This window comes from Pleurodeles waltl, chromosome 1_1 (assembly GCF_031143425.1).
Source record: "Pleurodeles waltl isolate 20211129_DDA chromosome 1_1, aPleWal1.hap1.20221129, whole genome shotgun sequence".
Lineage (NCBI taxonomy): Eukaryota > Metazoa > Chordata > Amphibia > Caudata > Salamandridae > Pleurodeles > Pleurodeles waltl.
The window spans coordinates 990,765,566-990,780,252 of record NC_090436.1 but is presented as its reverse complement, the minus strand read 5'-3'; the positions used below and the strand labels follow the sequence as shown (position 1 = coordinate 990,780,252).

Sequence of the window (14,687 nt, the reverse complement as noted above, 5' to 3'; positions counted from 1 at the left end):
CGGGAGACCGCCAGTTGTCCCGGTCCGACCGCGGCGTTACCGCCGCGGTCGGAATGCCCAAGGGAGCACCGCCGGCCTGTCGGCGGGGCTCCCGCCCCCGTTGACCCTGGCGGTTCTGTACCGCCAGGGTCATAATGAGGCCCAAAGTGTCTTAAGTCTTTTAAAAGCAAACAAAGTCTCTTTCAAGCACAAAGTACATGGTTGGAGTAAAAAATCTCCGCAAAGGGCCGCAGAGGAGGAGATGCGTGGAAAATGGTGTGTGCGTCGGTTTCGCCCCTTCACATACGGACTTACGACGTTATTTTCCAAGCGGGGAAGACATTGCGTTGATTTCCAGCATGCGGACGGGTCTCCTCTTCGGGTCACGGGGTTTTCAGACGCCCTGGGGTCTGTGCGTGGAATCCTGGGCTTGTTGACCAGCTCTGCGTTGTTCCGGTGGGCGATGCATGGAATTTTCTCCCTCACGGAAGGCGCTGCGTCGATTTCCCCTCTGGAAGTTGGGCAGCGTTGTCCAGGCGGGCCGTGCATCGAAGTTCCGGTCGCACCGCAGGCGCTGCGTCGATCTTTTCCTCACGAAGTCAAGCGGCGTCGTTCTGGTTTGGTGAGCGGTGAATTTTTCACAGCAGAACAAGCTGTGCGCCGAATTTTTTCGCCGCACAAGGAGTCCAGTTGCAAGAGAGAAGTCTTTTTGGTCCTGAGACTTCAGGGAACAGGAGACAAGCTCTATCCAAGCCCTTGGAGAGCACTTCTGCAGCAAAGCAAGGGAGCAGCAAGACAGCAGGGCAACAGCAAGGCAGCAGTCCTCTGTAGAAAGCAGTCAGGTGAGTACCTTAGGCAGCCAGGCAGTTCTTCTTGTCAAGGTGCAGGTTCTGGTTCAGGTTTCTTCTCCAGGAAGTGTCTGAGGTGGTAGGGCAGAGGCCCTATTTTATACCCAAATGTGCCTTTGAAGTGGGGGAGACTTCAAAGAGTGGCTTAGAAGTGCACCAGGTCCCATTTCAGTTCAATACTGTCTGCCAAGGTCCCAGTAGGGTGTGTGGCAGTCCTTTGTGTGAGAGCAGGCCCTCCACCCTCCCAGCCCAGGAAGACCCATTCAAAATGCAGATGTATGCAAGTGAGGCTGAGTACCCTGTGTTTGGGGTGTGTCTGAGTGAAAGCACAAGAAGCTGTCAACTAAACCCAGCCAGACGTGGACTGTAAGGCACAAAGAGATTTAAGTGCAGAGAAATGATCACTTTCTAAAAGTGGCAGTTCTAAAATAGTAATACTAAATCCAACTTCACCAGTCAGCAGAATTTTATATTACCATTCTGGCCATACTAAATATGACCTCCCTTCTCCTTTCAGATCAGCAGGTACCACTTCAACAATGTCTGAGGGCAGCCCCAATGCTAGCCTATGAAGGGAGCAGGCCTCACAGTAGTGTAAACATGAATTTAGGAGTTGTACACTACCAGGACAAGTAAACTACACAGGTACATGCCTTGCCTTTTCCCTTCACAGCACCCTGCTCTAGGGGTTACCTAGGGCACACATTAGGGGTGACTTATATGTAGAAAAAGTGGAGTTTTAGGCTTGGCAAGTACTTTTAAATCCCAAGTCGAAGTGACAGTGAAACTGCACACACAGGCCTTGCAATGGCAGGCCTGAGACAAGGTAAAGGAGCTACTAAAGTGGGTGGCACAACCAGTGCTGCAGGCCCACTAGTAGCATTTAATCTACAGGCCCCGGGTACATACAGTGCACCTTACTAGGGACTTATAGGTAAATTAAATAGTCCAATTGGGTATGATCCAATGTTACCATGTTTAAAGGGAGAGAGCATATGCACTTTAGCACTGGTTAGTAGTGGTAAAGTGCACAGAGTCTAAAAACCAGCACAAATGAGGTCAGAAAAAGAGAAGGAGGAAGGCAAAAAGTCTGGCGATAACTCTGCAGAAGGGCCATTTCCAACAATTACCTTTCATATTAATGATAATTTTCTCCAGATATTGAACATTATATCTATGACAAAGACCCCTCAGCCTCTTCTCAGCATTTCATACTCTTGCCAGAGTAGTTCTGGGATGATCAATTTATTTGCAGTACACCAGTTGGAAACAAACCCCTGAGGGAGATCCATGGTTTTGGGTTCTAAGAATGGGATCAGCTGACCTTAGCTGGTGGAGTCTGGAGATCATGCCTCCAGAGCATGTTTTAGAATTGCCTTGAGAGGTATTCATATAACCTTGCAGGACTGGGAATTAAGGGACAGAGGCCCATATTTATACTTTTTGACGCTAAACTGCGCTAACGCAGTTTAGCGTCAAAAAATTTGGCGCCGTCTAACGCCATTCTGAAGCGCCATGCGGGCGCCGTATTTATGGAATGGCGTTAGCCGGCGCAAGCAGACCGGCGCTGCCTGGTGTGCGTGGAAAAAAACCACGTAGACCAGGCAGCGCCGGCGTTGGGCAAAAATGACGTTAGGGCGTCTTAAAATGGGGCAAGTCAGGTTGAGGCAAAAAAATCGTCTTAACCCGACTTGCGCCATTTTTTTACGACGCCCATCCCCCATCAACATGACTCCTATCATTGTAAAGATAGGAGTCATGCCCCCTTGCCCAATGGCCATGCCCAGGGGACTTCTGTCCCCTGGGCATGGTCATTGGGCATAGTGGCATGTAGGGGGGCACAAATCAGGCCCCCCTATGCCAAAAAAAATTATTAAAAAAAAAAAAAAAATACTTACCTGAACTTACCTGAATGTCCCTGGGGTGGGTCCCTCCAGCCTTGGGTGTCCTCCTGGGGTGGGCAAGGGTGGCAGGGGGGGTCCCTGGGGGCAGGGGAGGGCACTCTGGGCTCATTTTGAGCCCACTTGTCCCTTAACGCCATGCCTGACCCAGGCGTTAAAAAGCGGCGCAAATGCGCCGTTTTTAGCCACGCCCACTCCCGGGCGTCTCTTTTGCCCGGGAGTATAAATACCACGTAAAGGCCTGGGAGTCATTTTTTAGACGGGAACGCCTCCCTTGCATATCATTAACGCAAGGAAGGGGTTCACGCTAAAAAATGACGCACATTCCGGGAACTTTGGCGCTATACGCCTCTAACGCCATAGTATAAATATGGCGTTAGTTGGCGTTAGTTTAGCGTCGAATTTGCGTCGAAAAAAACGACGCAAATTCGGCGCAAACGGAGTATAAATACGGCCCAGAATGCTTTGGAAACATAAGACACCTATTCACAAACTGCATTTTGTAGTGTGTTTAGAAGTACCATAATACTACTAACATACTGGAAAATGCTATTCATAAACCTATAGGCAGAGGTCAATGACTCTGCCTCTCCTATCTTGTATGGGCAGAAATCTCTGCATATGTAGGTGTCTTAGTAGTAAATGAGGGCAGGAAGGGGGTGTGTTTGGAAAACGGAGCACATTTCAATGAAGTGGGAGGGGTTTAAGGAGCCCATTAAGGGGCTATTTACAAAGAGAAACTTTGATGTAAGTAAATCTACATGTGTAAGTTTACTCTTATACTTTTGAGTAACTTAATCACTTCTAGTTATTCACCATTTACGAATGTAAAGTTACTCAAAAGTGTAGACTTACATGTCCCCTTTCCATGATTTCAAATGCAGAAGACAAATTCATGAGTGTAAAGTTACTAATTTCAATTTTTCACACATAGGCAGAGATCACCACCACTCGTGTACAGATTTCCATGAGGTTAAGCCTAGGCAAAAGTTGAAAAGTGTATTGAATTTAAAAGACATCAGTAAATGTATTTCAATGCTACATTTTAATGTAAATTATTTTAACAAATATGTTACATATATAACAAAATAAAAAAACTGCAATTATTTTCACTTTTAAATTAAAGTAAAACTATATTTCTTAAGAATTAAATTTGAAAAAAATCTGACCTAAAGTGTAACATTTATATTCATATATTATGCAGTAAGGATTATTTACAATTATGTACAGAATTAAGTTAAAACACATTAGTATTGTTTTTTTCAAAAAATAAAGTTACATTCATGTACAACTGATATTTAGCTTTTATTTATATCCATTTTTAAACAGTAAATTTCATTTTTTTAATATTTTTAAGAAGCTAAAATAAGTTAATTCAACTTAACATTACTTCTTAAGGGATAATGGGCTTCTGTTTTAAGTCTTTCTCCATTATTTTCTAAGGAGTGGTTGACATGTGCGGTGTTGGACTTATATTCAACACAGCTGACCTATGCCATACACTTAACCACTTGAAGGTCTCTCAAAAGCAGTTACCAACTGGAATGCCACACACAATGATCAAACAGAACTTTAGACAGAGTCCCTCACATACATCCAAAATAGCTCAGTTATTCTGTATACACCTTTACCAAAAAGTGTTACTGATTTTGCAGTGCACAGTAATCCTGGTGCTGCTGTATTAAAGCAACATTTAAAGTTATACTCTGAGGAATGGGGAATTACCACTGAAATTGGTGATTCTGCACCAATCTCTGCTTTTTCCCCCCACATTCCCAGGCATTGTTCAGTGATATAGTATGCCATGCACAGTCAGCAATACTGAGATCGTTTTTATTAAAGGTGTAGATGACTATCACAGTGCTCCCAACAGCTAATGCCATGAGAAACACTGGACAGAAACATGTAATCAATATATAAATAGCATGCTATTACAGACCCAACAGAGTAATGAGTTACAATATTGTTGACATCCATAGCATTTGCATCATTTCGAACCACCAACTGCCTTAAAGAATTTCTGCACAGATAGGACATATAGAAGTCTTTTGTTTTTACTTGTAATGTGCCACTCAATTCTAGATGCCACACATTAAAAAAAGACCAGACTGAACATGCCACGTACAGCCTTTAGCAAACTAGATTCAACAATGCTGCTACCACTAAAGACACCTCCACATCACAATGGGCACATTGATTGGAATGTCACACATTTCTCAGGCAAGGCTCAGACATAACTTACAGACCTCAAGACTGTGCTTGTGCTATAAGTACCATATGAGCACTGAGCCCGATACTGAGCTGGGATATGCAGGAGCAGCGAGTGAGCCCCCTGGCCTCACATCTGGTGCTGATCTCATGCACTTACATCTCAAATAAGATGAAAATGCCTCCCAGGTAGGAAAAAAGACAAGAGATGATGCATTTGTCTAAGCATACAAAGCCCAAACCTTAACCCAGGACAGATACAACACACAGTCCTGTAGCTAGACATGAATTTAACCAGTGAGGTATGTAGTCAAAGGGTAATTTGAACTCCAGTCAGTGAGGGAGGCCTCAAATTGTGAAGAGAAGAGTACAAGTAGATGGCAGACAGCAATAAAAGTCATACTGGAGGAAGACTGCAATATTTAGTTGTCAGTGTTGTAAAATACCATAAACCATGGCAATGATATTTACGCTTGAATCCCATCACACTTCCTGAGGAGACTTCAAATCATCTAGAACTCAGCAGTCAGCTTCATTCTTGACCTCCCCAGATAGACCCCCATCACTCCCCACTTGATGAAATTCCACTGGCTCCCTGTACACAAGATACACCAATTCACGATTCTGATGCACACCTACAAAGCCCTTCACAACCAAGGTCCAGCATACCCCAACCACTGTCCGAGCTTCCACAGACCCTCAAAACTCCTGTGCTCCACCTCCTTCTGCCTCGCTCACACCCTGCATCGACTGCAGCAACAGTGGAGGTTGCTCCATCTTCTATCTCACCACAAAATCCTCAAACAGCCTCCCCATCCACCTTAGGACCTCTCCCTTCCTCCAGGAAAACAAAAGGGACTGAAGACATGGCTCTTCAACTGAAGCCCCTGAGCTGCCCGGACATAGTGCCTAGATACCCTCACACATAATTAGCAGGCTCTACAAATCCTAATTGATTGTTGAATGAAAGATAGGCATCTAAACAATGCACCTATAGGTAATATATTGAATATTTGTATACTTATATATACTTGCAACATATTTATTCCTATCTTTCAATGACATGTGGTATTTTGAATCAGTTGTTAGATGTATCTCCTAATGCATCACCCTTTCTAAAGTTTTAATGTTCCCACAGAGCAGACCAGTATCCAACATAACATTTTTGTCAGCATTTATTTGGAAGTTGGTGGGAGGGTCACTTGGCCTCAGTGCTGGGGGTTCAGGTATTTTACATCTAATGCTCCAGGGTGTTTCCAAATATGGCTCGGCAAACTGCGCCAAATACAACCCCTTCCATGCTTGTCCCCCAGTTATAGCGATGGCAGGTGGTCACAGGTTTCTCAGGGAGGTAATATGTGTGGTGCTCTAGAATTCAACCATTAACCACCATCACAATAAGTGAATGTACAGCCAAGTGTTTATATTTTCAATAAAGAAAATACATTATTACCCAATATCACACAAAATAACACACTACTTATGTGCTACCAGGTTGAGTGCTATACCTCTCCAATTTCCTATCTGTTCCCCTTTTTCCAGGAACTCTCTCTCCCCCAGTTCTTGATTGTACCCTTTTACCAGTAATATCATGAAGGACCAAAAATATGGAATGCTTACAGTCTCAACAAGACTCTTACCACACGCTGGTGGAATTATTCATCTGAGCCATGCTTCAGCTTCCCAGCTCCCCTGACATGCCTGAACACTCCAGCTGAGCCAACAGTTCTTCACATCTCCCTCCTGAGGCATACAGAGCACATTCAGTGATGCACGTTGTCCAAAAGTCAGGACTCCTTGTGCTTGGTTACTGGGCTCCTTCCCTCTGTGAGCAGGCAGGCAGGTATAAACCTCCTCCAACATGAGAGCAAGACCTCAGATGATGTCTTCTCACCTCTGGGACACTGGCCATCAGGCAGACAGAAGCCTTGTTGCACAGCAGTCCTTAGAAACCTCTGCACAACACTTGATTTTTTTGCCTTTGAGGGCTTGGAACTGGAGCTAGTGAGGTCCCATTCTTATTGACAACTGGCAGTCACTTGATGTTTAACCTGTCTGAAACTGTAGAGTTAATTTAGGATGGTTCTCCACTCAAGTGCCCTTTCCATGATGTTCTTCAGACCCAAATGCTTTTTTGTAAATAAATACTTCTCACAGCAAGGGAGTCTCAGAAGTGAAATATCCGTAACAGAATCACAAAGAGGTTTGACGTTTCTGCACCTCATTGCAATCAGTACAACTGAAGGAGTAGTCTGGAAAAGGCAGAAAGCCAGGTCTCTCCTACCTGTTTTCTCACACTGTACAAGGGAATTGAGTTCTTACTACTCAGCCTTACTATCCATCAAATAGCAGTGTTCAAGAAGGCAAATCAGCATCTCCATGATAAGCAAAGGGCATAACTGGATAGCTAAAGAATCCTTGTCTCAACTCCTCTCACTTCAGTGTCTAGGTCTCCTCCCTCCAGCTTTAGGAATGTAAGCACTACATTTCCTCTGTCTGGAAACAAACCCTCTTCTTCATCTTGTTTAAAGGCATATCAGGGGTATTCAAAAGGGACCCAACTAGCCACAACTATTCTGGCCTACTCATATACAACATGCATGTATCACACAGGCTACACATATAAACACACATAACTCATGTTCAGATTGTAAGTGCTAGGAACTGGGTAAGTCTTTCAGTAGGTCAGTGCAATATGGCAAATATTAAATTATAAAATTAAAATGATAAATTAAATAATAAAAACTGCAAAGTTCTCCCTGCAGGAACAACTGTGACATCAAGAGGGGGATATGTTCAGAAGCTACCAAGTTAGTCATTATAGTGGAATTAGGTTCTAATGTAAGGGAGATTGGTCACTCAAGTAGAGATTACATATTTGATTTTTCTTTATCTCCTCAAGAATAGGTCACATTATTAGTTCAAATTAGGGGCTTTATTGGTATCAGGCCTAATATTGGCATGCCAAATGAAGATAGGGAGGAGTGCCTTTTACTGTGCAGAATTTAGGGGTCCATACATTCAAATGCTCTGACATCGCTGAAATAGTTGCAGTATAATTTTCTTAGATATATTTGTAATGTTCAGTCTTATACACTGTTTGCTCAAAGGATGTAATTTGGGTTCATTTGTGTCTTTGCTATGGGTGCCTTGTAACCAGTTCTTTTCTGATTACATTTAAGGTCTAACTAGGCAGCTAAGATTTTAAGATGGGCTCAGAGATCTCGTGTGCCAATATAGAGTTCCAGATTTCTTCACCCAGTAAGGAAATGACCTGGTCAGGTTTGCCAGGACTCACTTATGGTTTAAATTAGAAAACATTGTAAAATCCTCTCTGAAACAGATTTCTATATTGTAACAGAAGTGACAGGCTAAGGAAACATGTAGTACTTTGTTGTCAATGTCTCTGGGACCTTATTACCTTCAGTGTAAAATTAGTGTTGGCCTGGAACTATTGTTAGGCCGTAACCATAGTGTTACTGAGGTCAACTCCCCATCTTATATCACTTTATTTCAAGTTGTAATTACGTATTTTGCTGTTGTTAGATTTTAAAAGCTATTGGACCCATGGCATTTTTTATTATAATTGTACCCAGATTAGATGTGAAGATGAGATCCAGTTGCTAGTGTCTTATCGTCGTGATTTAAAAATAAGGAAACATTGGCTTAAGCTAATCTTTAACCAGAATGAAACCAGAGTTAGGCGTCATGCCCTCTATGAGCATAAATATTCTACAATTGTGTGGATATAGTATTTCGTGGTTAATCTTATTTAGAAACTTGATGATCAAGGTAAATAAGTCTTCCACTTGCATGATGACAGTAATTATTTTGTCATTATAATTCTATATCACTGTGTCTTGATTTGCAGATGGTCAGTGTTCGGCTTTTAAGGATGAAATCTAAATTGGTACTGTACAGAGTATCCTAATTGACTTATCTTCTGAGCATTTAGGGCTAGATTTAAGAAATGTGGCGCTACATTACATGTAGCGCAACTTTTCTTGTGGCCTCTTGCTCCTCCTACCTCCACCATGCTTGAGCCTTATTTAATATACAGCCCACGATGGGGTAGGGTAGGAGAAATAGAGTTACAATTTTTGATGCTATTGATGTACTGTGCAGGATTAGTGCCACAATTTTGTTGCTAATCCTGAAGAGTACATAGGGTCCCATTGAAAACAATGTTGAGACCCCTGTTAACGCCTGCTCTGTGCAGGCATTAATAATAGCTGCTAAAAATGACATAGTGTAATTTCTTAGATGCCACTGCGCCATTTTTGCAGTCTCACTAATGGGGAAACGACCCACTTGCATATATTATGCCTGGCCCAGGCATATTGTGACACAAGGGGTTACAAAGTGGTGCAATGCATGCATTGCGCCACTTTGTAAATCTGGTATGGCGATTTTGACCACATTGGGCCACATTAGCGTCATAAAAAGTATACTAATATGGCGCAAGGAGGCGCTAGGCCCTCCTAAATCTGTGTCTTAGTGTTTTATGTATGAACTCGGTTTGATTTGATGACTGTGTTTTCAAAAAGGGTCAATAAAACTGAACCCGCATGATTGGCAGGCCCCCCTGTCACAGAAGCCACTGTGGGGTTATAGCCAAATACTGAGAGGAGAAACAGGAAGGCAGTGGGACAACCACCATGTTACACATATGTGTCTGTATGAAACAAGTAGCTAAGACATGGGGACTCACCTTTTATGTCTTTGTTATGAGTGAATAAGAAAGTAATAGATCCTGCTTATCCAGGTGCTAGTGGGTTTAGGAGACTAGATGTAGGTCCAGTAAATGTGCACTAATGACTAACCCTATGGTTCAGAGGGCGGTATGATTCTCTCTTCCACTCTATCTCGTGCTCAGATCAAATCAGCAGTTTAGGGTAATGAGGGGCTCAGTGACCAGCATTTGAATGGTTTCATTTTAACACCAGATACCCTCCCTGTTATATTTAGAAACAACCATAAAACGATTTGGAAGCACCTGTACATGGTAAAATAATTTGCACTTGAAATGTAATTTGTTTAGATGATTTTCAACTTTCATAGTTATGATACGTTTTCTTGTTCTTCAGTCTTACTAACTGGAAACTGTTGACCTGGTGTAGATGCTAATCCGGAACCCTGTCATGTTTTATTGTCTTTTTAAAAGTTCTACATGTCATATTTGGTTACTGCCTCGCTTTTACCTATCCTACATATAGTTGACGTTCTGAGCATAACCTTTAGATACTGAACCCTGTTTTTCTGTGCTCTCATTTACTCGTGGTATATAGTATCATGATTACATTGAATATATATTTTTCCTTACTAATTTTCATCTCGTTTAATCTGCCTTGCAATAGCGACCTTCGACCCTGAAATACGCGTTGGCTGGTTGCTGTCGTTTCGTATTGTTCTCCTGGCTCTGTATTTTTGTCCTGTGAAACTTTGTAGTAGTCTAGCATGAAGATTGTGTGATACATATACAATGTTCTTTGTGGATTCTAGGTGTAGCTGTATTTGATACACCTATGTAGCATACTTTTGCTCATAAACTTGAAAATCATTTTTAAATGACAGTTCAAGTACGAATAGTGAGTATGAGTGCCTTCAGAAGTTTGCTTCCCCATATGATGTCACCTGTTGTTTAAAAAGGCTATAGGAATATTGCATTTCTGTAAATGCCACAACAAATCCAAATCTCTTGCATTTGTATTAAGCTGTTTTAGTGCCAGGAAACCTTCCAGGATCGATTTGACCCACCAAAATATATGAATTAATCAATCAACTACAGAAATATATAGTTGAATATTCCAACCTAGTGACTGTAGATTACTAACTTTGTTTATTGGTCAAGAAAACCATACTTTTTTTTGTGCCCTAGACAAAGAGATGTGTTTGAGTGAAAAGCTGGATTCTAAAGTAGGTGTACTGGGAGGTGGGGGATGACACATTCCTACCCAGAGAATACCTGAAAAGTAGCTAAGGTGGTTTTGAGTATTAACAATACCAGCATAAAACACAGAGAGCTGCCATGTGATGTTTTACTTCCTTTCAGGTTAGCAGTGTTTAGGAGAAACCCTTAATGACGGACACCTAGGGGGAAACTTAGAAACTTAATGAGGAGACCTGGGTAAGGTATAGTTCTCAGAAAATATGTTTTATTAATCTGAAGGGCATAACTGCACTGCTAGAAATGGAGGTGGGGAGGGGTTCCACAATACTGGGATCATGAACTGTTTATTAACTGTTAATAAATACATCATCATCAGAAGAATTTATTTTAGGCACAAGAGCCTTTAAAAGTGCAAAACATTACAAAACTATAAGAATAAAATAAATACATCCAGGATTTGTAAAATGTGTAAATCACCCATGAGGGTCTCAAGGCCTGAATTGTGGGCACAGAAGATAAAGTGATGTGCACAGAATCACAGGATTTTGAGTCAATACCTTGAGACTCAAGCCTCGTTCCCCTAGTTTTAATGTCGGCAGCTCAGGCCATTACACCGCATCCTCTCTTCCCTAATGTATTGGATGTGTTATGATACATTCAATATTTTCAGTTAGGGACCCATAAGAGAGGGATCATCCTGATACCAAGGGGACTGACTCTGAGATGAAAGCATTTCGATTCCTCAGTAAAATTCCAGGCTCTGTTGATGAATTAAACTATAGAAGCTGTATGAGCAGAGGAGGGATTGTTAACATGACATTGGGAGGAATTACAGAGATGAGCTAATCCTGAGATCAGAGATACTGATTTTCCTTGTGCTTAGGTTGCAAATAAATAAGTGCAGGGGTCGAAAGATTTTCTTAGGAGCCCAATGCCAGAGCAGCTGAATGCTACAGTTGCCGAATAGCAAGGCTGCTTTGTCTTGATTCCATCTAATAGCTGTTTCTTCTACCATCCCACATTTCTAGTATGTCCACCTCACTCTTTTAGGTTATTTTTCATTCCTACATTTTATTTCTGTTTGTCTATTTTTCTCTTCCTCCTTCTTTCTGTCTTCCTCTCTCTTGCTCTTGGTCATAATCTGATGATAAGAAATAAGGACCAGTCCCAGCGGTGGCCGCCACAAATGTCAAGGGGAAGAGCAGGCCGAGGGGAGGGAATGAAAATGAATTAAAAAAAGGTATTTCCTCCTGTCATCACTGCTGCCGCTACCTGCCGCCTCAGTCCTCTTCTGGTGTCCCAACATTCACTGAGACACTAGCACAGGCTCCCCAGCAATCCTGGCACTGCTTTAATGCTAAACCTAGCATGAAAGCAGCGTTAGGATTGGTCTGAGCGGCTTGGACTGCTGCTCAGACACAACCTTGAGATCTGTGCAGTTTCTCAAGCCCAGCCGTTCAACACAGCCCGGCATGCACAAGTAGGTTCACCCTCTTCTCCTCCCCCCTTCCACCTCACGTGGCCCAGTCCACCCCTCTCTTTACATGCTGAGCCAACAGCTGCAGGATAAAACGATAAAGAAATATTGTTTTAACTTTCAGCTCCTGGCTTAACTAGGGGAGCAATGCTCCTTCACCATTGCGGAGGAGTCTCCCCTCCCCAGTCCCAAAACATGAGAGCCAGTGATTACCCCCTTTAACCATCAGCACAAATTAAGCACTTAAGAAACAAGAGTGGAGGCACTCGCTAGAAGGCACAAATACCAAATGAACTGAACAGCCTTTTCAGCAAAATCTAATTCTCAAGGCTCAGACAGACAGTCTAAACTGATTTAAGGGTGGGAGAGTCAGACCTCTATCTTTCACCTCAAAGAGCGCCGAGGCAAGACTGCTGTCGTTGGTTACTGCATCTCAGAAGTCTAACAGACGAGCATTCAGCAAAGTGGTGGAATGTGTTGGGTAGAGTGCCTCCTAGTAGTGGCTTAACACGCAGAACCCTTCAGCTCACCCTCTGCCAGTTCTTTTCCTGTTGCAGTGCTTTGACAGTCGTATGGTGGAATAACTATGACGTTATTGTAGTTTTAAAGAGTTCGGGGATGGATAAATCAGCCCTCCCTTTTTATTAAGATTGGATTAAGGTACAAATGCCAATTGATATTCTTAGGTCCTCATTTAGAACTCTGCACCACCGTGTCGCAGTGATTACCAGATTCCTCCACATATATTCCTTTTCACGCAGTTTAAGTTTAACCATATAACAGCTATATGTGAAGCAGTTTAACCGCACAAGTCAAGGGTTGAAACTGGATCACAACAAGGTAAACATCATGTCTCGTCACATTACATGCAAAAGTCTTGTGGTAATCTCGTCGTGTAAAAAGCTGAAAACTCCAAAGGTGATGACTTTAGGGTGTGTGTTACTCAGTTTTTCCAACCTACCGCGAAATCAGAAAGTAACTGTTGATAATTTTGCGCACAAATCAGTAGGGGCCAAAGAGTATGTAAATACCACCTCAACAGCTTGAGGATGGAAAATATCGCTAGTACTTTTCGTGATTCTTTCAAACTGTCATTCGTTCCTGCCATTCAGTGAAAAAATGTTTTAAGAGCACATATATTTCTTTAAAACATATAAACGTATTTTGCTTTGATCGTCTAAATTATTTTATTTAGTTTGCATCATAAATAAAGAACCTCTACCGACTACAGATTCGCTCCCCGTATTAAAAGTGACACAGTTTCTGTGAGATTGAAAACATACACCTCACTATGGAGGCCACTGTAATTTCCGTAGGTGTAAAAACACCTCAACTTCCTACATATTCATGCTTGAAGAAATGAAAAGTAGGCATCTTCTACAAGCAGAGTGTCCTCGAAATATGATGTGTTAATTAGACATTCTCCAAATATCTTTCAACGGGTTATGTTGTAGTATCCTTTCTGCCCCCACATGTACCATAAAAAATGAAATAGGTAAAACCTGTCTCGAAATTGCATGGTTTGACTAAATTAAATGTCGAAACAAAAGTGGGTTGTATAATACCGTTACAGTTTTTCTTCAAACCGTTTTCCTCATATCACAATCATTCAAAAAATGGTTAACCACGAACAAAAATTGTAATTGTTACCTTTTTGGGGGGTGGCCCGAGTCATGAAATCTGAAGGAAATAGGAGAGAAGTAAGGAGTACTGAAATCCCAGACGAACCTCTCCTAGCAGCAGTCAGGAAATTGTTTCTGTCTGCAGACCAAGACCAGCTCCCAAATCCGGTCCCCTTTTATCTGTGCTTCTTAGCCTGGAAAGTAATTCAAGCCCACTGGAGGTGAAATTGTGCTGGCCCATCAGACACGGGGTCTGGGACACAGAATGAAAAACAGTGTGGCTACTTTCTCTACCATCAGAAAATTGCACTCATTTGAGAAAAGTGCCTAGAGCGACACTCAATATGATTTTTCGTCCAATTAGCGCTTAATATTTGTAAGGAGCATGACAAGCTGTTAGGAATGTAACCTTGCTGTGCTCCTAGGAAATAGAGGCTGACTCTCCCGTCTTCACATCAGGGAATTTGAAATGAACATACAGTGGCTAACATGGTGGTTTATTTGGGTGTGGTTTCCTGATTGCATTTGTATTTCTTTAATTAACAAAGGATTTAATTGTGCTAAGGAAAAATAAATATATTTGGGCCACATGTACAAAGCGCAGCCGGATTCTCAGAATCGCCCATTTGAGACTGAAAAAATGCTTTTTGGGGTTTACAAAGCCCAAACTGCGACTGGGTAACTTGTTACCGAATAGCAGTTTGGGCTTTGTGATTCAATATTAGGAAGGAGCATGTTGAGGGCGTCCCTTCCGAATAACGA

General features: G+C 42.2%; 1 protein-coding gene across 2 annotated transcripts in view; it reads right to left on the bottom strand.

Moving 5' to 3' along the window:
• Positions 1 to 14,390, bottom strand: part of LOC138290887 (SPARC-like protein 1) — a 221,440-nt gene extending 207,050 nt beyond the window's left edge. Inside the window, exon 1 of one of the 2 annotated variants that reach the window (XM_069230278.1) lies at positions 13,954 to 14,390. The gene's annotated coding sequence lies outside the window, so the exon portion shown is untranslated. The remainder of the gene's footprint in view (positions 1 to 13,953) is intronic. The other variant, XM_069230279.1, reaches the window with a different exon arrangement.
• Positions 14,391 to 14,687: the final 297 nt, after the last annotated feature.